General features: G+C 40.4%; 1 protein-coding gene across 1 annotated transcript in view; it reads right to left on the bottom strand.

The window, feature by feature from the left end:
• chico (insulin receptor substrate 1 chico) overlaps positions 1 to 24,645 on the bottom strand; it is a gene marked incomplete in the record, with an annotated part of 785,196 nt that overhangs the window by 335,202 nt on the left and 425,349 nt on the right.

Genomic DNA, 24,645 nt, shown 5'->3' with positions numbered 1-24,645 from the left:
CTAAGATCTGGAACATTACCTGAAGCATCGAACCCCCCCCCCCCCCCCGCCAACTCATTCAGGTCTTTTGTTAACCCTTTCAGGGTTTCGGACGTACTAGTACGGCTTACGCACCAGGGTTTTTGACGTACTAGTATGCCTAAATTCTAGCGCCTTCAAATCTAGCAAGAGAAAGCTGGTAGGCCTACATATGAAAGAATGGGTCTATGTGGTCAGTGGGCGCAGTATAGAAAAAAATCCTGCAACACAGTGCATAATGAGAAAAAAAAACTCCGCCCGTGTTTTTGGTATAAAACAGCGACTTTGCAGTGTATTTTCGTATGCTATTTATGGTTGTCTCATTTTATAGAATGGAAAACATATTATGGAAATTGAGATGATTTTGACTGGTTTTACAATGAAAAGTACCTTGAAATTGAGCTCACAGTAGCAGAAATGTTCGATTTTTACCAAAGTTCAAAAGTAAACAACTCATGCTACACGTCCAATACACGTCAACTGGTGAGTCTAATATTCTTTCACAAGTGTGCTGATATTATTTATACCATTTCTACACTAAAGCATAACAGTAAATCTTCTTTTTTTTGTGAGAATAAAAATTCAAAGTGGAAAGCAAAAGAATGTAAGAGGGGCGTGGGGACATGACTAATGAACTGAGGAAATGTTATTTTAGAGCCAGGAATGTCTCGTTTATTGTGGACCCTATTCGGAAACTGCCATCTTTTGAAATTTGTGTGAAATTGTGAAATTGCTAAATTCTGACCACTTTATTGGATAGCTGAAATCCGTAAATGGGTGGTTTCTTGTACTCATTCGATAGGAAAACTGGAGTTCTAGCAAAATAGTTATGATTTTTGTCAACTAGTACACTGGAATTGCCGAAATTAGGGCTCAAAGTGGACAAAATCGCCGATGCGTAAACATCGTCGAGACTGCTAACTTCACGAGAGCATAATTCCGTAAGTTTTCCATCAAATTTCATACCTTTGGCGTCATTATGATTGGGAAAAGATTCTCTATCTTTTCCTAAGAAAAAATAATTTTTTTTTTTTTTTTTAAATTTGGTGACCCTGAGAACAAGTCTCGGAGAGGGCCTGGCAACCCTGAAAGGGTTAAAAAGCACCTCACTTCTCTTAATAATAATAATAAGTTTATTTCTTTGTAAAGGTTACAATGTGCAATTACAATTTTGATTTGCTAATTACAAAGACAGCCACTATCATGCCGAGGCATTTCGGGCAAACTAATCATAATATATAGTAACTAATTAAAACTAGATAAGATAATAGTACATAGAAATTATTACTTAAAACTAAACATAGAATAGGGGTTAGCTGTTTTACAATCTTGTTTGGACTTTATCTTATATATACTTAATCTTATGTATACTTAGTACAAAATCTAATTTACAAGGAATGGTGCAGGTGGTAATATTTTATGGAATGGCAGAATTAAAAGCCAGGAGGTCACATGATAAAACTAGCCAATAGATGTTTGGTTGATTTGGTTAATATTGTGCAATAAGATTATTTTTTTTAGCAGAGTCCTAAATTTATAAGCTGTCTGGGGATCCTTGACTTGTTCCGGTAGCGAGTTCCAGATCTTTGGGCCTTTTATGTGCATAGCGTTCTTGCATAGTGAGAGTTTTACTCGAGGGATGTTGAAAAGGGCCTTATGCCTTGTATTGTGACTGTGCATTTGTTGTAACTGTCGAGTAGTAGTTTTAAGGGGGGGTGAGTTTACAGTGGAGTTTAAAGTTCTGTATATGTAGTAGGCACAATAATAAGAGTGTATGTCTTGTATATTTAGCAAGTTGAGTCTTTTGAAAAGTGGTGTCTAGCACAGGAGCTGGCTATCACCCGCACAGCAGCTTTTTGTTGAATTATTAAGGGTCTAAGGTGGTTGACTGTGGTAGAGCCCCAGGCACAGATACCACAGGTGAGGTAAGGATATATTAGAGAGTGGTACAAGGTAAGGAGAGTCATTTGTGGCACATAATAGAGTATCTTGGAAAGGATTCCTACTGATTTGGAAATTTTCTTGGCTATGTGTTTGGTATGGGACTGAAATTTAAGATTACAGTCAAGGAGAAGACCTAGAAATTTGCCCTCCCTGTGTCTTGATATAGGGGAATCATTTAACAGAAAGTTGAGTTGAATATTTGAGGCTCTGTTGCCAAACAGCATGAAGTAAGTTTTTTCTATTTTAAGTGTGAGTTTGTTGGTCATCATCCAAGCATATATCTTTAGTAGTTCATTGTTTACAGTGTTTTCAAGCACAGCTGGGTCTGAATAGGAGTGGACATATGTAGTGTCATCTGCGAATAGAACTGGTGTAAATAGTTGGGATGCATTGGGAAGATCATTGATGTAGATGAGAAAGAGGAGTGGGCCTAGGACACTACCTTGGGGTACTCCTACAGCTACAGGTTGGATAGCGGAGTTGACTCCATTTGCATGTACATACTGGTGTCTGTCGTTAAGATAGGATTTTAGGTAGTCAAGAGAATGTCCTCTTATGCCATAATGATTCAGTTTGACGTGCAAGAGATTGTGGTCAACTATGTCAAACGCTTTTCTTAGGTCGACAAAGAGCCCCAGGGGATATTCATTCTTATCGAGAGCTGTGTATATTAGGTCAAGCATTTGCATAATAGCATCATTCGTGCTTTTTTTTGGTCTAAATCCAAACTGGGATGGGTTAAGTATGTTGTTGGATGTAAGGTAGGAGTAAAGTCGCTTGTGTATTATTTTTTCAAATATCTTGGATAGTAAGGGCAAGTTTGATAGGGGTTTGTAATTGTTCAAATCAGTTGGATCTCTGCCTTTGTGGATCGGGGTGACCCTTGCTGTCTTGAGCATGGATGGGAAGGTTGAGGAAGCTATAGATTTGTTAAACATTGTTGCAATAATGGGCGACAGTTCTGGTGCAGCTTTTTTATATATGAATGGTGGCAAGTTATCTAGATCACCTGATTTGTTTTTTAATGATTTAATGATGAGTGAGACTTCAGTAGGATTAGTTGGATCCTCCAGTAGAGAAGAAGGCATTAAATTTGTTGGCCGTGTCTATAGGTTGTATGCAAGGTTCATCTGGTTTAAGTTAAGTCTATCTCTGTATTTCCAGTCAGTTTTCTTGAGCCCAAAATTTTGGAGAGTGTTTGCCAGGTACTTTTCAAGTCACCTTTCATTTCACTAAATCTATTTTCATAATACATTTGCTTTGATTTACGTATTAGTTTTGTTAGTATTGATGTGTATCTTTTAGTAAATTCTTTAGTAATTAAGCCTAATCTGAACTGCTTTTCAATTTGGAGTTTTTTATTAATAGATTTGAGGATACTTCTAATTAGCCATGGGCTGTTTAGCCTCTTTTCTGTGATGTTTCGTTTTGTCTGGGCAATGTTTGCTGTAGAGGTTTAGGGTTTTATGTAAAAAAATTTTGATATCTTTATCAACATTATTACTGTCATTTAGCTCTCTCTGCCAATCAATGGCACCTAGAGCTAGTTTTAGGTTGTCGATGTCTCGTCATACAGGCAAAATGAGATCTTTCTTGTTTCTTGAGGAAGTTTAGATAAGTTGGTTATGAGAAAGGTAGGATAGTGGTCTGTGGTGTTATCTGTGATTATACCTGCTTGTAGTGGGGATATTATGTTGGTCCAGATATGGTCGAGTAACGAGGCACTAGTGTCAGAGATTCTTGTTGGCTTCGTTATAGTGGGTAGCAATAAGCTGTTGTTCATAGAGGGTCGGTTGCTTGGATAAGGTTGATGTTGAAATCTCCTGCTAGTATCAGATGGTGTTTATTCAACTCTGACTCAATGATCATATTTCTAAGGTTATTGCTAAAAGTGTAAGTGTTTGAGTATGGTAGTCTGTAGATTGCACCAACTGTTATAGGTTTCTTAGGTGTACTTGATGTGAATTTAGCTATTATATATTCGCCGTTTTTGTCCTGTACATTAGTTGATTTCACACATTCTAGTTCATCAGAGTAATAGATGACAGTGCCTCCTCCTGATTGGTCGGGCCTACAGTTATGTATGGCTGTGTTTACCTGGAGATTACCTGGAGAGAGTTCCGGGGGTCAACGCCCCCGTGGCCCGGTCTGTGACCAGGCCTGGTATGGTATGGTATGGTAAATATGTCTGTCAGATCTTGTCTGAGCCAGGTTTCAGTAAGTATAATGAAAGTTATAGAAGCATTTAGAGACTTAAGTAATGCAATGAGCTCATCATAGTGTTTACTCAATGATCTAACATTGTAGTTGAAGACTGTAATGTTCTTGCTGACACTGAGAAGGGTATTAGCCTGACTAGCAGTGTAGTAATGGCAATTACTGTTTGGACTATGTGTGCTGTTCAATAAGAGGTTGACATCAGGATCGATACTTACATTCATAAGGGGTACGTAGAGAAACAGCCGTTACAATTATTAAAAAACAAAAAGACCAAAGCAATGATGTTAAACCACTAACAATTACGAACTTATGAACTAAGATAGTTAAACCACTACCAATTATGAACTTATGAACTATGATAGTTAATTTAAATCTAAAAAAATAATGGAGCTACTGAAAATTAAAATAAAACACTTTAGCACCTTGATTATTTCAAAGTTAAAAAGTAATGGTTTCAAATATAAAATAAGACAGAGAATAAAACACTTAAGTACCTGGATTAGCACCTTGAATAGCACCTCAGGTGTATTAAGCAGCTGGGAATTAATTACTGTCATTCACTAACAGTCATGAAAATATGGATTAGAATAAGGGTAAATTCTACTAAACTGTTCCAGTCACGGTATTGTGACTGGAACGATACGCAAATAACCCGCACATAGAAGAGAGGAGCCTACGACGTCGTTTCGGTCCGACTAGGACCATTTACAAAGTCACACTAACCAGAAGTGGAGCAGGATGGCTATATATAGGCAGGAAGAGGTGGTGGTGGTGGTAGTAGTAGTAGTAGTAGTAGTAGTAGTAGTAGTAGTAGTAGTAGTAGTAGTAGTAGTAGTAGTAGTAGTAGTAGTAGTAGTAGTAGTGGTAGTAGTGGTAGTAGTGGTAGTAGTGGTAGTAGTGGTAGTAGTGGTAGTAGTGGTAGTAGTGGTAGTAGTGGTAGTAGTGGTAGTAGTGGTAGTAGTGGTAGTAGTGGTAGTAGTGGTAGTAGTAGTGGTAGTAGTAGTGGTAGTAGTAGTGGTAGTAGTGGTAGTAGTAGTAGTAGTAGTAGTTACTTCCAGCAGAAATTTCCACCCTTCATAATTCGTTTTCCCGTCTTAGCTACCCTTCCCATTTCATAGACTCTGCCTTCTCATGTGCTAAACGTAATTTCTTCTCTACCAAACTCTCTACTCCTGGAACTCTTCTGTCCTCTGCCTTCCCTACATTTCCGATCTTACTAATCTCAACAATTCTCTCTGCCCCTTAGACATCAAGCTTACTATTTGCAGATGACACTACATACGTTTTCTCTCACCCGAGCCCAGTCATGCTAGCCAATACTGTAAGCGCCGAATTACAGAAAATATCTACCTGGATGAGGACTAACAAACTTACACTAAACATTGACAAAACCTACTTCATTCAGTTTGGTAACAGAGCTACAGATGTCCCTCTTAACATAATGATAAACGGATCACCTATCACAAAACTCACAGAGGGAAAATTCTTAGGAATCCACCTTGATAATAGACTCAAATTTCATACACATACACAAATTTCTAAGAAAATTTCCAAGACCGTAGGCATACTATCGAAGATACGGTACTATGTTCCACAGTCAGCCCTCCTGGCCCTATATCACTCTCTTATTAACCCCTATCTCACCTATGGAATTTGTGCATGGGGCTCAACAACAATTAACCATCTCAGACCACTAATTACCCAACAAAAGGCTGCAGGCAGAATGATAAAAAATTCCCACTACAGACAACACACTCCACCAATATTCAAAACTCTAAACCTACTCATAATACAAAACATCCATACTTATTACTGCACCTATTACATACATAGAACAATTAACTTTGATATTAACCCTCCCCTCAAACATCTTGCCAACCTCAACAGAACACATGACCATAACACAAGGCACAGATCACTCTTTGATGTACCTCGTGTCCATCTCACGCTATGCAAAAACTCAATGCACATAAAAGGCCCTAAAATCTGGAATTCATTACCTGTAAATATAAAAGAAACACTACCTGTTTATAAATTCAAATCTCTTCTCAAAGATCACTTACTCACCCAAAACCAAATAAATACTGAATAACTGAACCTTATACAATGTATATCTTAAATGTTTCTCATTATTATATCACATAAATGTTAAACCTAAGACCCAATCTAACTTTGTTATTTTTTAAATACACTACCTAACAGAATACTCCATTCTACTGAATGTACAGCAATGCATGCAACCATATGACCTGTCTTTGTAATACTCATTTGTGCTTTATTGTTATCTGTTTACAATAATGTTTTATCACTGATTACATCATTGCTTAGTTAATCTTAAGTTAATTTTAAGCCTGCCCGTAATGCTATGCATACAAGTGGCTTTGGCATGCTGCTCTTACTTGTATTTTTTTGTACCTCTGTATGTTCAAATTATTAAATAAATAAATAAATACCTGTACAGCATTCTTTTAACCTAATAAATGTCTGTCATGATTATCTTGTTTTTTTTTATCAACCTGCTTTGTTACCTGGAGGGATTGGCACCAAACCTGCACACGAAAATCACTCGCTATGAAAGCAAAAGACTCGGCAGGAGATGTAACATTCCCTTGATGAAAAGCAGGGGCACCACGAGTACATTGAGAGAGAACACGATAAGTGTCCGGGGCCCAAGACCGTTCAACTGCCTCCCAGCATACATAAGAGGGATTACCAATAGACCCCTGGCTGTCTTCAAGAAGGCACTGGACAGGCACCTAAAGTCAGTACCTGACCAACCGAGCTGTGGTTTGTACATCAGCTTGCATGCGGCAAGCAGTAACAGCCTGGTTGATCAGACCCTGATTCACCATGAGGGCTGGTCTCAGACCGGGCCACGGGGCTGTTGACCCCTGAAATCCTCTCCAGGTAAACTCCAGGTAAACTCACAAACTGATGTTCATTACTTTTTTTTTTTTTTTTTTTTTACACAGGGTTTGACAAAGTAGGTAACAGCTAAGAGCTGTTACCTACATCAGTTCATTTGAAAGCCTTTTTATTATGAGACATACAAGTAGGGAACAGGATAAAGTGGGAGCCATCTGTGGGCCAGCAATTTCATTTGATCAACTGACTTTATTTCGTTGATATCATTATGTTGTAGGTATCATTCATAAGATTCACAAATAAAAATGGTGTATGGAATGTAGCTTAGGCTAGGCCTATCAATTTTCTTGTTACTCATTATTTCAACACTGGAACCGGCTTATGAACGCCCCACCACGCGAAGTTTTCGAGATACGAACTGCCATTCGGTTGATTTTTTTGCTTCTGGATACGAACGAAATTTCAGGATGCGAATTTCCCCCTCAAGGGAGGTTCCTTAAATAAATAAATAACTTATTTATTTCTTTGCAAAGGTTACAATGTGTGTTTACATACTGTAATATGACTGGAGCAAAGAAAGTCACTATCATGCCGAGGCATTTCGGGCAGACTCAACCTAATACAGGTCTCCCTCAACATTCACGTTTTCAACTTCCGTATGCTTCACACATTCGCGAATTCCCTACCACCAAATTCCCAACTGCCAAATTCCCAGCCGCCAAATCATACTTAAGTTTCCCGCCACCCACAAAACCCTACTACCCTCCCTCCGATCCCAACAACTGGCAGCCAGCCCTCCCACCACTCAGTGTGGTGAGTGTTTTGTTTGTTCATTATTTGCTATTAAACTACAGTACAAATAATGTCAACCCATTCATGACTGAATATTAGAATGGCTATTCGTACAGGTATTGGAAAGTGACATCATGTGTTTACTCTTAAACACGGCAAAGAATCAAACATTTCTGCTACTGTTAATAATAATAATAATAATAATAATAATAATAATAATAATAATAATAATAAAATAGAATTGAAAGAAATTGTACAAAAATACAAGGGTTGAAGCAGTGGTTGAGGCATCGTCAGTCAGTGTGCCTTTGTTTATGCTGGAGTGAACATTAGTCTCTGTGCTCTTCCAAACATTTCACTGTTTGCCTCTACCACTGTCTCAACCACTGTCTCTACTATTGCCTCAACCACTGCCTCTACCAATGTCTCTACCACTCCAGTCACACTCAATCTACAAGCACCAAACACAATGAATTATTGTGATATGTTTGGAAGAGTGTGGAGACTAATGCTCACTCCAGCATAAACAAAGCCACACTGATGATGCATCAACCCCTCCTTCCACCATTGCTTCAACCTTCATATTTTTGTACTATTTCCTTCTTCAATTCTATCGTATTAATAATAATAATAATAATACAATAGAATTAAGAAGAAAACTACAAAAATAGGAGGGTTGAAGCAGTGGTGGAGGAAGTGGTTGAGGCATCGTCAGTCAGTGTGCCTTTGTTTATGCTGGAGTGAGCATTAGTCTCCACACTCTTCCAAACATTTCACAATAATTCATTGTGTTTGGTGCTTGTAGATTGAGTGCGACTGCCACATAATTAACCATGGGCCCAAAGAAACTTGCTAGTGCCAGCCCTTTGGTAAAGAAATTGAGAAACGCGATAGAACTGAAGAAAGAAATTGTACCAAAATACGAGCAGTGTGCCACAGTGGTTGAGGCAGTGGTTGAGGCAATGGTATTTAATAACATACATGTTATTAAACCATAACACGTATGTATTTAGTACAATATTTTACAACATTTTTATGTATTTTATGATTGTTCATGGTTCAACAAGTTAAGGAAGCAGTACTGTATTATATTTCCCCTACAATATATTGGAGCACCAAACATTCGCGATTTTTCAACATTCGCAAGGCTCTTGATCCCCTAACCCTCGCCAATGTTGAGGGAGACCTGTACGTATAGACTACTTAAGTCTAGACAGGTGAAAAGTAGTGGTTACCAATGTTTTGCTGATGGTGGCGCCAACTACTGGCAGCCTTTTGAAGTTTCTCCTTACTGTTGTTATTATTATTATTAATACATCTACCATCCGACTTACGACCTGCTCGACCTACGACCACTCAACTTACGACCGTGTTTTTTATGCCAAATTTCTGGGAAATAAACAACTATTTGTACTGTACACAGTGTTTATCCTAAACCTTACAGTATAAAATACAGTACTAACAACATAAAAAGTAAAGTAAAACATGAAACACCAAAATAAAATAAAATAAAGTCATTACAAAAATGTTTTGTTGATATTCAGTAGTAAAGTTCGACTTACGACCATTTCGACTTACGACTGGTTTCTCGGAACCAAACTCGGTCGTAAGTCGGATGGTAAGTGTATTATTATTATTATTATCATTATTATTATTGTAAGTACTTACGTGGTGAGGGACTCTTGATCTAGGGAATTGGATCTGTGTTCCAGTTCCTTAAATTAAGCCTGAATACCTTCCATCCCTATTGCAAGGGTTCTTGGTTGGTTGTATCACTTACATTGGCAGAGTCATGAGGGGAACTTAGCCCAGCCTACCTGTCTCGCCTTGAAGCCTACGCTGGATCTGAGAAGAAGACAGGGTGAAAGACGCTCACATGAGTCACTGTGTGACATCACACATGCTAGCCACTGGGTCTAGCTGAGCAGGGCGCCTAAATGTATACAGTGGACCCTCAGCTAACCATATTAATCTGTTCCTGAGAGCTCATCGTATGCCGAAATTATCGTAAGGTGAATTAATTTTCCCCATAAGAAATAATGGAAATCAAATTAATCTGTGCAAGACACCACAAAGTATGAAAAAAGAAATTTTTTTACCACATGAAATATTAATTTTAATACACACAAACTGACACCTTTATTGAAGATCTGGTGATGATTGATGGGATGTCAGGAGGGGAGAGTGTGGAAGTTGTTAATGTTTAGAAGGGGAATCCCCTTCCATTAGGACTTTAGGTAGCACGTCCTTTTCTGGGGTTACTTCCCTTCTTCTTTTAATGCCACTAGGACCAGCTTGAGAGTCACTGGACCTCTGTCGCACAACATATCTGTCCATAGAGCTCTGTACCTCTTGTTCCTTCATGATTTGTCTAAAGTGGTTCACAACATTTTCATTGTAATAGTCACCAGCACGGATTGCAATAGCTGTGTGAGGGTCATTTTCATCAAAAAAGGTTTGCACTTCAAGCCACTTTGCACACATTTCCTTAATCTTTGAAGTAGGCAACTTCTTCAATTTCTCTCTCCCCTCCTCCGAAGCAGTTTCCTCAGGCCTGGCCTCTTGCTGTTGAAGATGATCTTGCAGCTCATCAGTGGTTAGTTCTTCATTGTCCTCCTCCACCAACTCTTCCACATCCTCCCCACTAACCTCCAACCCAAAGGACTTCCCCAATGAGACAATTGTTTCCACAACTGGCATACGCTTCTCAGGGTTAGCCTCAAATCCTTCAAAATCCCTTTTGTCTACACATTCTGGCCTCAGTTTCTTCCAAGCAGAGTTCAAGGTCCTCTTAGTCACTCCCTCCCAAGCCTTACCTATAATGTTTACACAACTGAGGATGCTAAAGTGATCTTTCCAAAACTCTCGTAGAGTCAATTGAGTATCTGAGGTCACTTCAAAGCACTTTTGAAACAGCTTTTGTGTAGAGTTTTTTGAAGTTTGAAATGACCTGCTGGTCCATGGGCTGCAGGAGAGGAGTGATATTAGGAGGCAAAAACTTGACCTTAACCCTTTCAGGGTCCGTCCCGTAGATCTACGGCTTTATGTTCAGGGTCCAAACCGTAGATCTACGCCATGAGCTCAGCTCACTCTGATAAACTGTGAGTGGTACATTTGGGCCTAGATATGAGAGAATACATCTATGTGGTATGTGTGCACCACATAAAACAGATCCTGCAGCACACTGTGTATAATGAGAGAAAAAAACTTAAATCATGATTTTTCGATTAAAACAGCAACTTTGCAGTGTTTATTCATATGTTTTTTATAGTTGTATTTGCGATTTCTTGGTCTCATTTGATAGAATGGAAGATATATTACAGAAATAGAGATGATTTTGATTGGTTTTAGCACTGGAAATGGCTTGAAACTGAGCTCAAAGTAGCGGCAATGTTAAATTTTTGCCGATATTCAAGAGTAAACAAACGACCTCACACGTCTAATACACGTCAGCTGGTGGGTCTAATATACGTTCACAAATATTTACCTGGAGTTTACCTGGAGAGAGTTTCGGGGGTCAACGCCCCCGCGGCCCGGTCTGTGACCAGGCCTCCTGGTGGATCAGCGCCTGATCAACCAGGCTGTTGCTGCTGGCTGCACGCAAACCAACGTACGAGCCACAGCCCGGCTGATCAGGAACTGCCTTTAGGTGCTTGTCCAGTGCCAGCTTGAAGACTGCCAGGGGTCTGTTGGTAATCCCCCTTATGTGTGCTGGGAGGCAGTTGAACAGTCTCGGTCCCCTGACACTTATTGTATGGTCTCTTAACGTGCTAGTGACACCCCTGCTTTTCATTGGGGGGATGGTGCATCGTCTGCCAAGTCTTTTGCTTTCGTAGTGAGTGATTTTCGTGTGCAAGTTCGGTACTAGTCCCTCTAGGATTTTCCAGGTGTATATAATCATGTATCTCTCCCTCCTGCGTTCCAGGGAATACAGGTTTAGAAACCTCAAGCGCTCCCAGTAATTGAGGTGTTTTATCTCCGTTATGCGCGCCGTGAAAGTTCTCTGTACATTTTCTAGGTCGGCAATTTCACCTGCCTTGAAAGGTGCTGTTAGAGTGCAGCAATATTCCAGCCTAGATAGAACAAGTGACCTGAAGAGTGTCATCATGGGCTTGGCCTCCCTAGTTTTGAAGGTTCTCATTATCCATCCTGTCATTTTTCTAGCAGATGCGATTGATACAATGTTATGGTCCTTGAAGGTGAGATCCTCCGACATAATCACTCCCAGGTCTTTGACGTTGGTGTTTCGCTCTATTTTGTGGCCAGAATTTGTTTTGTACTCTGATGAAGATTTAATTTCCTCATGTTTACCATATCTGAGTAATTGAAATTTCTCATCGTTGAACTTCATATTGTTTTCTGCAGCCCACTGAAAGATTTGGTTGATGTCCGCCTGGAGCCTTGCAGTGTCTGCAATGGAAGACACTGTCATGCAGATTCGGGTGTCATCTGCAAAGGAAGACACGGTGCTGTGGCTGACATCCTTGTCTATGTCGGATATGAGGATGAGGAACAAGATGGGAGCTAGTACTGTGCCTTGTGGAACAGAGCTTTTCACCGTAGCTGCCTCGGACTTTACTCTGTTGACGACTACTCTCTGTGTTCTGTTAGTGAGGAAATTATAGATCCATCGACCAACTTTTCCTGTTATTCCTTTAGCGCGCATTTTGTGCGCTATTACGCCATGGTCACACTTGTCGAAGGCTTTTGCAAAGTCTGTATATATTACATCTGCATTCTTTTTGTCTTCTAGTGCATTTAGGACCTTGTCGTAGTGATCCAGTAGTTGAGACAGACAGGAGCGACCTGTTCTAAACCCATGTTGCCCTGGGTTGTGTAACTGATGGGTTTCTAGATGGGTGGTGATCTTGCTTCTTAGGACCCTTTCAAAGATTTTTATGATATGGGATGTTAGTGCTATTGGTCTGTAGTTCTTTGCTGTTGCTTTACTGCCCCCTTTGTGGAGTGGGGCTATGTCTGTTGTTTTTAGTAACTGAGGGACGACCCCCGTGTCCATGCTCCCTCTCCATAGGATGGAAAAGGCTCGTGATAGGGGCTTCTTGCAGTTCTTGATGAACACAGAGTTCCATGAGTCTGGCCCTGGGGCAGAGTGCATGGGCATGTCATTTATCGCCTGTTCGAAGTCATTTGGCGTCAGGATAACATCGGATAGGCTTGTGTTAATCAAATTTTGTGGCTCTCTCATAAAAAATTCATTTTGATCTTCGACTCTCAGTCTGGTTAGCGGCTTGCTAAAAACTGAGTCATATTGGGACTTGAGTAGCTCACTCATTTCCTTGCTGTCATCTGTGTAGGACCCATCTTGTTTAAGTAGGGGCCCAATACTGGACGTTGTTCTCGATTTTGATTTGGCATAGGAGAAGAAATACTTTGGGTTTCTTTCGATTTCATTTATGGCTTTTAGTTCTTCCCGCGATTCCTGACTCCTAAAGGATTCTTTTAGCTTAAGTTCGATGCTTGCTATTTCTCTGACCAGTGTCTCCCTGCGCATTTCTGATATATTGACCTCTTTTAGCCGCTCTGTTATTCTTTTCCGTCGCCTGTAAAGGGAGCGCCTGTCTCTTTCTATTTTACATCTACTCCTCCTTTTTCTTAGAGGAATAAGCCTTGTGCATACATCGAGTGCCACCGAGTTAATCTGTTCTAGGCATAAGTTTGGGTCTGTGTTGCTTAGTATATCTTCCCAGCTTATATCGGTTAGGACTTGGTTTACTTGGTCCCACTTTATGTTTTTGTTATTGAAGTTGAATTTGGTGAATGCTCCCTCGTGACTAGTCTCATTTTGTCGGTCTGAGGCTCCACGCATACATGTCTGAACCTCAATTATGTTGTGATCTGAGTATATTGTTTTTGATATGGTGACATTTCTTATCAGATCATCATTGTTAGTGAAGATGAGGTCTAGTGTATTCTCCAGTCTAGTAGGCTCTATTATTTGCTGGTTTAAATTGAATTTTGTGCAGAGATTTAAAAGCTCGTGTGAGTGTGAGTTTTCATCAGAGCTGCCTCCTGGTGTTATTACTGCAACAATATTATTTGCTATATTCCTCCATTTTAGGTGCCTTAAGTTGAAATCCCCCAGGAGCAAGATGTTGGGTGCAGGAGCTGGAAGATTTTCCAGACAGTGGTCAATTTTTAACAGCTGTTCCTGGAATTGCTGGGATGTTGCATCCGGAGGCTTGTAGACTACCACAATGACTAGGTTTTGGTTCTCGACCTTTACTGCTAAAACTTCCACTACGTCATTTGAGGCATTAAGCAGTTCTGTGCAAACAAGTGACTCTGCAATGTACAGGCCAACCCCCCCCTTTTGCCTGTTCACTCTGTCACATCTGTATAGGTTGTAACCTGGGATCCATATTTCGTTGTCCAAGTGATCCTTTATGTGGGTCTCAGTGAAAGCCGCGAACATTGCCTTTGCCTCTGCAAGCAGTCCACGGATGAAAGGTATTTTGTTGTTTATTGCTGGCTTTAGACCCTGTATATTTGCAAAGAAGAATGTTATCGGACTGGTGGTATTGTTGGTACTGGGGGGGGATTTTTTTTCCGGCATTAGTATCTGTATCTGTTGGTTTGGAGTGGAGGCCATCGACTGTGGTTCCACTCCAGGAATGACTGGATTTGGTGTACGATTTCTGCCATTTCCTGCCAGTTTTTTTTCCTTCCTGGCACTAAAAAACCTCTCCCTCTTGAGTGGCTGTGGCTACCCAGGTTTTCCCATGGCCTGGATGTTTTGTATCTTTTTGTCCCCTTTAGATGGTATGCCTGGCAATTTAAGTTATAGCACAGTCTTTCCTGTACTGAAGAGGTACACATTTCAGGGTGAAAAAGCTTACAGGAAGGGAGTTTGCATTTTCCTGTTGTCATATGGGCATGACATTTTCTAGGGTGGTCATAGTTGCATGTCCCATCTGTTTTTCCAGATTTCCCATGCCAGCAGATACCAAGTGCATAGTATGTGCACAGGCTTGGTTTCCGTTTGCCTTGGGTTTCTGTGACTGTATTCCCTGTTGGTGCATGTTTCCCTGTCTTATTCCTATCCTCCTTAGCACCAACAATGGAGCTCCCACCAGTTGTTTTTGGTAATTTATCCTCACTATTGCTATTGGAGTCCTCTTGTTTGCTATTTCCTGCGGTATTTCTGGTTTGCAATATTGGTTTTATCTTATCTTTGACTACACTTGTTTCCCTACTATGGCTCCTGTCCTCTATGAGGTCATTTATATGTATTCCTTCCTGCGTATAATTCCCGACTACCTGGACAAAATCTCCAGCTTCACCATTACTGTCTACCAGGACAGTATCTCCAGCTTCACCATTTCTGTCTCCCAGGACAGCACCTCCAGCTTCACCATTACTGTCTCCCAGGACAGTATCTCCAGCTTCACCATTACTGTCTCCCAGGACAGCACCTCCAGCTTCACCATTACTGTCTCCCAGGACAGCACTATCAGCCATACATTTACTGACTACCAGGACATCACCTCCAGCCTTACAGTTTGTGACTACATGGCCAGTATCAAGGGCAGTACCATTCAGCCCGGACTTTTTATGTTCCCATCTGTTGTAGAAAGCTTCCAGGTTTTCTATGAAAGCAGCTTTGATGTTATCCTCTTTTAATACCCTTGTGATTTTAGTCCACAGATTTTCCTCATTTGGGCATACCCAAAAACACTTCTCTGTTTTAATACTGCTTGTAGCTAGTTCTGGGATATCTGCACAAGGAGCGTGACACCAATTTCCACAAAAATGACAATTTATCCATGTGGTAGCCCGTTTGTTTGACTGACCACAGACTACACACAGCTTCATAATGATTTGAATGGTTGATTTACTGCAGGTCTACTAGCAACCTCTTGAATATTATATTAATAACCTTAAATGAAGCTCTAGCTATTTGTATTTCTGTTTCTAACTCTTTTTGTATATTGGACAGCTTACCGTCACGTTCCTGATTTTTAATGTTTGTGTTTATAAGGGCGCCTACAAACCCATCCGTTTACAGTCTGCTTTATTGTCCAACGAAACTGTTTGAAACCAGTCCCGGGTTCGGACCAGTCAAGGGTTCGGACCAGTCAAGGGTTCGGACCAGTCGATCTGCTCTGATCAGTGGGTCACTTATTTAAAACATACTGGTCGGTGATTTGAGCTAACACATGAAGGATCTACTGGAAATTATCTACCCGAGTAATATGTGATTTGACTGATACAAAAGTATAACTTGCGTGTTGAAGAGCCGGTGATATCTGGCAGCTCCTACAATGACGTACAGTCGACCTCTTTGTTTATCAATCGCTGTATCTGGCTTTTCTATTTTTGTTTTTCCGTCTCCACCACAATAAATGCTATATTATCACTATAGTTGACTGGTGCAAATTTTGGAGGAAGGACGCTTTTTCTGTAGTAATAATTGCTTCTCGTTGTGTATATTGCGACCGCTGGTAACTACAGGTTATATGAAATTCACAGTAACGTCTCGTATTTCAAGAAAATGAAACTAATGAAAGTCACTCCACTCCACTAAGTACCATTATAATACTGGTTAGTTGCTACTACAACACTGTATTCTGCTATTCACTGGTATCACTAGATTATATGCGAGTACACTAGCAGGCCAGGAAGATTATTAAAAACAGCTGACCTGTGGTAAGTTTCTGGCGACTTCTGGCACCTGCCTCTATAGGCTTATCACTTCATTTACAAATTCACCTGTTTTCAAATGACACTTTAGCCTTTATCATCAATATACTAGGGAGCCACTGTAGTATACACTATACACTATGTATACTCAATGCTTTCAGGGAGACTTTCTTTCCTCTGACACAACGTTCAATTATTATTATTTTTTTCACACGGGAAACAGGCCTATGATTCCCCTCTGGCAGTAAACTCTGCTAGGTAATGCACACTAATTCTCCTTTTTTGACTCAGTATATAATGTTTTCCGCCCAAGATTGGTTCCAGGCGCTAGAGGGATGTATCGTATAGGATTGATGACACAAATTAAAGTTCTAGCACGTAAGAGCGACCGTGAAAACACCAGAAAGCCGGGAGCACAACGAGGCACGCTGACGGTTGGTGATGATATTTATACAATTATTACAGTATTGCATAACAGTAAATCTTCTATTTTTTGGTGTGAATAAAAATTCATTATGTGAATAAAAAATCAAAATGGAATTTATTTGTAAAGCCTCAAAACATAACTAATGAACAGAGGAAACGTTAGTTTAGTGCCAGGAATGCCTACATTGTTTATTCTGGACCCTATTTTGAAATTGGAATATTTTGAACTTTGTGTTAAATTGGCCAAATTAACAATTTCCGATCACTTTATTTTGTAGTTGAAACAGTTGACTTGGCGATTTCTTGTGCTCAATCGATAGAATAGAAGTAATACTAGTGAAATAGCTAAGAATTTGGTTGATTGGAATAATGTAATTGGCCTAAAATGGGAGTCAAAGTCGGCAAAATCGCCGATTCGTAAATGTCGCTGACACATCAAAATTCGCGAGAGCATAATTTCGTCAATTTTCTACCAAATTTCGTACTTTTTGTTTTATTACCTTCACAAAAAGATTCTCTACGATTTCATAAAAAAAAAATAACAAATTTTTTTTTTTGAAAATTGTTGGACACTGGTGCGTGACTCCAGATTTGGGCCTTGGACCCTGAAAGGGTTAATGAAGCTCATGTCCCCAGAAAGTCGCTCTGCCAAGTCTGAAGGATGACCAGGAGCATTGTCTAATACCAGGAGGCACTTTATGTCCAATTTATTTTCCAGGAGGTAATTTTTCACAGTGGGGGCAAATGCATGGTGTAACCAGTCACAGAAAAAGTCCCTAGTGACCCATGCCTTAGTGTTTGCCCTCCACAGCACACACAAATTAGCCTTGAGGACATTGTTTTGCCTGAACACTCTGGGAGTTTCAGAGTGATACACCAATAAAGGCTTCACTTTGCAATCATCACTAGCATTAGCAGACATCAAGAGAGTAAGCTTGTCTTTCATAGGCTTATGTGCTGGGAGTGCCTTCTCCTCCTGAGTAATGTAGGTCCTGTTTGGCATTTTCTTCCAAAACAGGCCTGTTTTGTCACAATTAAACACTTGTTCAGGTTTCAGTCCTTCACTGTCTATGTACTCCTTGAATTCATTCACATATTTTTCAGCCGCTTTTTGGTCCGAACTGGCAGCCTCACCATGCCTTATCACACTATGTATGCCAATATAATTCTTAAATTTATTTATTTATTTATTTATTTATTTATTTAAAAATTTGAGCACACATACAGAGGTACAAAAAATACAGATAAGAGCAGCATGCCAAAGCCACTTATACTATGCATAGCATTACGGGCTGGCTTAAAATTAACTTAAGATTAACTAAGCAATGATGAAATCAGTGATAAAACTTTAATGTAAACAGATTACTATAAAGCACAAGTGAGTATTACAAAGACAGGTCATATGGTTGTATGCATTGTTGTACATTCAGTAGAATGGAGTATTCTGTTAGGTAGTGTATTTAAAAAATAATAAAGTTAGATTGGGTTTTAGGTTTAACATTTTTGTGATATAATTGTGAGAAACATTTAAGATATACAATTTATAAGGTTCAGTTATTCAGTATTTATTTGGTTTTGGGTGAGTAAGTGATCTTTGAGAAGAGACTTGAATTTATAAACAGGTAGTGTTTCTTTTATATTTACAGGTAATGAATTCCAGATTTTAGGGCCTTTACTGGCCTTAAATTCACTCACATCACCACTAGTTGCAGGTATTTTTCTAATTAAATCGTCTTGCAACTTCCTAGCCTTTTCACATATGATCGCTTGAGAGATGCTATCTCCTGCTATCTGTTTTTCGTTTATCCACACCAATAACAGTCTCTCAACATCTTCGAGTACTTGCGATCTCTGTTTCAAAAACAAAGTTGCACCTTTTGCAAGAACAGCTTCCTTGATTGCCATTTTGTTGGCCATGATAGTAGCAATGGTTGACTGGGGTTTGGTATACAACCTGGCCAGCTCCGAGACATGCACTCCACTTTCGTACTTAGCAATTATCTCTTTCTTCATTTCCACAGTAATTTTCACCTTTTTTTACCGCACGGTTGGCACTAGAAGCTTTCTTGGGGCCCATGGCGACTTATTTTGCAGGTACAATTATTAAAAACGCTGTGATAATATGAAATGTACAGATTGTATGTGTGGATGCGACTGCACTGGCTAGCTTGTAAACACTGGCACCCACGGGGCAGCTGAGGCGTGCTCAGGCCACATGTGGGACGCATCCCGGACGAATCGCGCGAGGCGAGTTTTTTAACGTGTGGCGAGGCAAAATTTTTGCGTTAAAATGTATCGTATGGCGGATTTAACGTAACGCGATGCCATCGTAAAGTGGGGGTCCACTGTAATTGTGTTGTGGCACGGAATATAACAACTCATAAGGTAAATGCTTATCTACACCGTATGGTGCATAATGTGAGGTGTCACCTATTGAAGCATTGTAAGCAGAATTTATAGCACACTGAACATCAGGTATGACTTCATTCAAAGTTTCACTGTTGGGGTTAATAGTGTCTCTCAAGACATCAAGAACTTTCCTATTGTTCTTTCCGCTAAACCATTACTTGCAGGATGATGGGGAACAATGGCTGGCTTAGAGATCTTGTACAAAGTACACAAATTTTCAAGAATCTCACTACAGAATTCACCTCCATTATCTGTTACTTGGGCTTTGGGAGTGGTATGTCTGCAGATGATGCATTCTTTAACCCTTTCAGGGTCGACAGGCCCTCCCCTAAACTTGCTCTCAGGGTCGAAATTTAAAAAAAAAAAATATGAAATGATAGAGAATCTTTTCCTGATCATAATGACACCAAAAGTATGAAATTTGATGGAAAACTTACGGAATTATGCTCTCGCGAAGTTAGCGGTCTCAACGATGTTTACACATTGGCGATTTCGTCCACTTTAAGCCCTATTTTCAGCCAGTTCCAATGTACCAGTCGACAAAAATCATAATTATTTCACTAGAACTCCATTTTTTCTATCGAATGAGTACAAGAAACCACCCATTTACCAATTTCAAGTATCCAATAAAGTGGTCAGAAATTGGCAATTTTGCCAATTTCACACAAATTTCAAAAGATGCCAATTTCCAAATAGGGTCCAGAATAAACAAGGCAGACATTCCTGGCACTAAAATAACATTTTTTCTGTTCATTAGTCATGTTCCCAGGCCTCTCTTACATTTCTTTTGCTTTCCACTTTGAATTTTTATTCTCACAAAAAAACAGAAGATTTACTGTTATGCAGACTACTGCATTAGTGTAGAAATGGTATAAATAATATCAGTGCACTTGTAAAAGAATATTGGACTCACCAGTTGACGTGTATTGGACGCATGGCATGATTTGTTTACTTTTAAACTTTGGCAAAAATCGAACATTTGTGCTACTTTGAGCTCAATTTCAAGGTACTTCTCATTGTGAAACCAATCAAAATCATCTCAATTTCTGTAATATGTCTTCCATTCTATAAAATGAGACCAAGAAAACTAGAATACAACCATGAATAGCATACGAAAATACACTGCAAATTCGCTGTTTTAAAGCAAAAACACAGTCAGAGTTTTTTTTTTCTCATTACCTGGAGTTTACCTGGAGTTTACCTGGAGAGAGTTCCGGGGGTCAACGCCCCCGCGGCCCGGTCTGAGACCAGGCCTCCTGGTGGATCACAGCCTGATCAACCAGGCTGTTGCTGCTGGCTGCACGCAAACCAACATACGAGCTACAGCCCGGCTGATCCGGAACTGACTTTAGGTGCTTGTCCAGTGCCAGCTTGAAGACTGCCAGGGGTCTGTTGGTAATCCCCCTTATGTGTGCTGGGAGGCAGTTGAACAGTCTCGGGCCCCTGACACTTATTGTATGGTCTCTTAACGTGCTAGTGACACCCCTGCTTTTCATTGGGGGGATGGTGCATCGTCTGCCAAGTCTTTTGCTTTCGTAATGAGTGATTTTCGTGTGCAAGTTCGGTACTAGTCCCTCTAGGATTTTCCAGGTGTATATAATCATGTATCTCTCCCTCCTGCGTTCCAGGGAATACAGGTTTAGGAACCTCAAGCGCTCCCAATAATTGAGGTGTTTTATCTCCGTTATGCGTGCCGTGAAAGTTCTCTGTACATTTTCTAGGTCGGCAATTTCACCTGCCTTGAAAGGTGCTGTTAGTGTGCAGCAATATTCCAGCCTAGATAGAACAAGTGACCTGAAGAGTGTCATCATGGGCTTGGCCTCCCTAGTTTTGAAGGTTCTCATTATCCATCCTGTCATTTTTCTAGCAGATGCGATTGATACAATGTTATGGTCCTTGAAGGTGAGATCCTCCGACATGATCACTCCCAGGTCTTTGACGTTGGTGTTTCGCTCTATTTTGTGGCCAGAATTTGTTTTGTACTCTGATGACGATTTAATTTCCTCATGTTTACCATATCTGAGTAATTGAAATTTCTCATCGTTGAACTTCATATTGTTTTCTGCAGCCCACTGAAAGATTTGGTTGATGTCTGCCTGGAGCTTTGCAGTGTCTGCAATGGAAGACACTGTCATGCAGATTCGGGTGTCATCTGCAAAGGAAGACACGGTGCTGTGGCTGACATCCTTGTCTATGTCGGATATAAGGATGAGGAACAAGATGGGAGCGAGTACTGTGCCTTGTGGAACAGAGCTTTTCACCGTAGCTGCCTCGGACTTTACTCTGTTGACGACTACTCTCTGTGTTCTGTTAGTGAGGAAATTATAGATCCATCGACCGACTTTTCCTGTTATTCCTTTAGCACGCATTTTGTGCGCTATTACGCCATGGTCACACTTGTCGAAGGCTTTTGCAAAGTCTGTATATATTACATCTGCATTCTTTTTGTCTTCTAGTGCATTTAGGACCTTGTCGTAGTGGTCCAATAGTTGAGACAGACAGGAGCGACCTGTTCTAAACCCATGTTGCCCTGGGTTGTGTAACTGATGGGTTTCTAGATGCGTGGTGATCTTGCTTCTTAGGACCCTTTCAAAGATTTTTATGATATGGGATGTTAGTGCTATTGGTCTGTAGTTCTTTGCTGTTGCTTTACTGCCCCCTTTGTGGAGTGGGGCTATGTCTGTTGTTTTTAGTAACTGTGGGACGACCCCCGTGTCCATGCTCCCTCTCCATAGGATGGAAAAGGCTCGTGATAGGGGCTTCTTGCAGTTCTTGATGAACACAGAGTTCCATGAGTCTGGCCCTGGGGCAGAGTGCATGGGCATGTCATTTATCGCCTGTTCGAAGTCATTTGGCGTCAGGATAACATCGGATAGGCTTGTGTTAATCAAATTTTGTGGCTCTCTCATAAAAAATTCATTTTGATCTTCGACTCTCAGTCTGGTTAGCGGCTTGCTAAAAACTGAGTCATATTGGGACTTGAGTAGCTCACTCATTTCCTTGCTGTCATCTGTGTAGGACCCATCTTGTTTAAGTAGGGGCCCAATACTGGACGTTGTTCTCGATTTTGATTTGGCATAGGAGAAGAAATACTTTGGGTTTCTTTCGATTTCATTTATGGCTTTTAGTTCTTCCCGCGATTCCTGACTCCTAAAGGATTCTTTTAGCTTAAGTTCGATGCTTGCTATTTCTCTGACCAGTGTCTCCCTGCGCATTTCAGATATATTGACCTCTTTTAGCCGCTCTGTTATTCTTTTCCGTCGCCTGTAAAGGGAGCGCCTGTCTCTTTCTATTTTACATCTACTCCTCCTTTTTCTTAGAGGAATAAGCCTTGTGCATACATCGAGTGCCACCGAGTTAATCTGTTCTAGGCATAAGTTTGGGTCTGTGTTGCTTAGTATATCTTCCCAGCTTATATCGGTTAGGACTTGGTTTACTTGGTCCCACTTTATGTTTTTGTTATTGAAGTTGAATTTGGTGAATGCTCCCTCGTGACTAGTCTCATTTTGTCGGTCTGGGGCTCCACGCATACATGTCTGAACCTCAATTATGTTGTGATCTGAGTATATTGTTTTTGATATGGTGACATTTCTTATCAGATCATCATTGTTAGTGAATATGAGGTCTAGTGTATTCTCCAGTCTAGTAGGCTCTATTATTTGCTGGTTTAAATTGAATTTTGTGCAGAGATTTAAAAGCTCGTGTGAGTGTGAGTTTTCATCAGAGCTGCCTCCTGGTGTTATTTCTGCAACAATATTATTTGCTATATTCCTCCATTTTAGGTGCCTTAAGTTGAAATCCCCCAGGAGCAAGATGTTGGGTGCAGGATTTTTTTAATACTGTGAACACTGACCACATAGACCCATTCTTTCATATGTAGGCCTACCAGCTTTCTCTCGCTAGATTTGAAGGCGCTAAAATTTATGCGTACTAGTACGGCACCAACCCTGGCGTACAAGCCGTACTAGTACAGCACAAACCCTGAAAGGGTTAAATGCTTTAGCTACAGTCTCAGCAGTCTTATCTGCAATAGACACTAACTCACAATATCTGGTGAAATGGTCTACCATAACACACAGATGTTTGCTGGTCTGGAGGGAACATTGGAAATTAGTTAACAGATCTAGCGCAACTCTTTCCCATGGTTCGCTAATGGTGGGATACACCTGGATAGGATTAGGACCACTAATATTTCCTTTATGTTGTACATGTATACATAAACTACATTTCTTGACTTACTCAGAGATGTCAGTTGCCATACGTGGCCAAAAATATTTCATTCTGGCTTGTTTCACAGAATGATCCATACCAGGGTGTGCAACACCTGGTGCATCGTGAACTAACTGTAGGGCTACATTCACAAGTGACTGTGGAATTACTAATTGGTATACCCTTTTGCTTGGAGTACCCAACTCGGCTGTTCGATACAGTAATTCTTGGCTCATAAAGTCACTGATGGGTGCTGGTGGTTTCACAGTCAGAATAAGATCTTCCTGGAGCAGGAATCAGATCACACCAGACCACAAGGGATCTGTTCTTTCTTACTGGAGGAATGAACAAACTCAGTGGAGTGAAAGGGCTCTCCTTGGTTGAAATGGGTAACACTATAACACGAAATATGAGCAAGGGAGAACAGATCTCCCATCTCTTGCAGCAAGCACAGGGTAAAAGTAATAAACATGGTCTACAATACTTGTACTCGCTCGGAGTCGAACACTGACAGAGGTATCAGCTATAAGGAGACTGCTCTTACAATTGTTAACAACACAGAAAGAACATAAGAAAGAAGACTCGGGAACAACTTGTTACATTTCAAGGATTACTGTCAACTAGGATAGTACATGTATCACCATCTGAAACACAAGGGACGACAACAACAACACTAGTGAGCACACTAGCCACAGAAACGTCTTTCTGCAACAGCTTGTGACATCAGCAAGAGATGGCGTAACTCACTGCAAGTAATCTTTCTTCACAAGGCGTCCCCTGGGAGGAACGACTACTTGAACAAGTCGCCATCACAGGGATAGTAGTCTCAGTACCCAGGGTTGTTTGAGGTTCCCCTGAAACCCAAGGTAACTGTACACTATCCTGCGTGCACAATATTGTAGGGGCTGGATTCCAGACAAGAGCAACAGTATTACTAGTGCCTGACTGCTCGGATACATTAATATGTAATTCACAGATCTATAAGAACTTAATCTGAACTTCACATTCCGCAGCACTGTAACAAATCTCAGATACAAGCTGTGAGAACAAACACATTGCTCAAAAGCTAGATACTGTCTTTCAGTCAGTAATTCAAATTCA

This window comes from Cherax quadricarinatus, chromosome 6, assembly GCF_038502225.1.
Source record: "Cherax quadricarinatus isolate ZL_2023a chromosome 6, ASM3850222v1, whole genome shotgun sequence".
Classification (NCBI taxonomy): domain Eukaryota; kingdom Metazoa; phylum Arthropoda; class Malacostraca; order Decapoda; family Parastacidae; genus Cherax; species Cherax quadricarinatus.
This window is presented reverse-complemented; position numbering and strand designations above follow the sequence as displayed.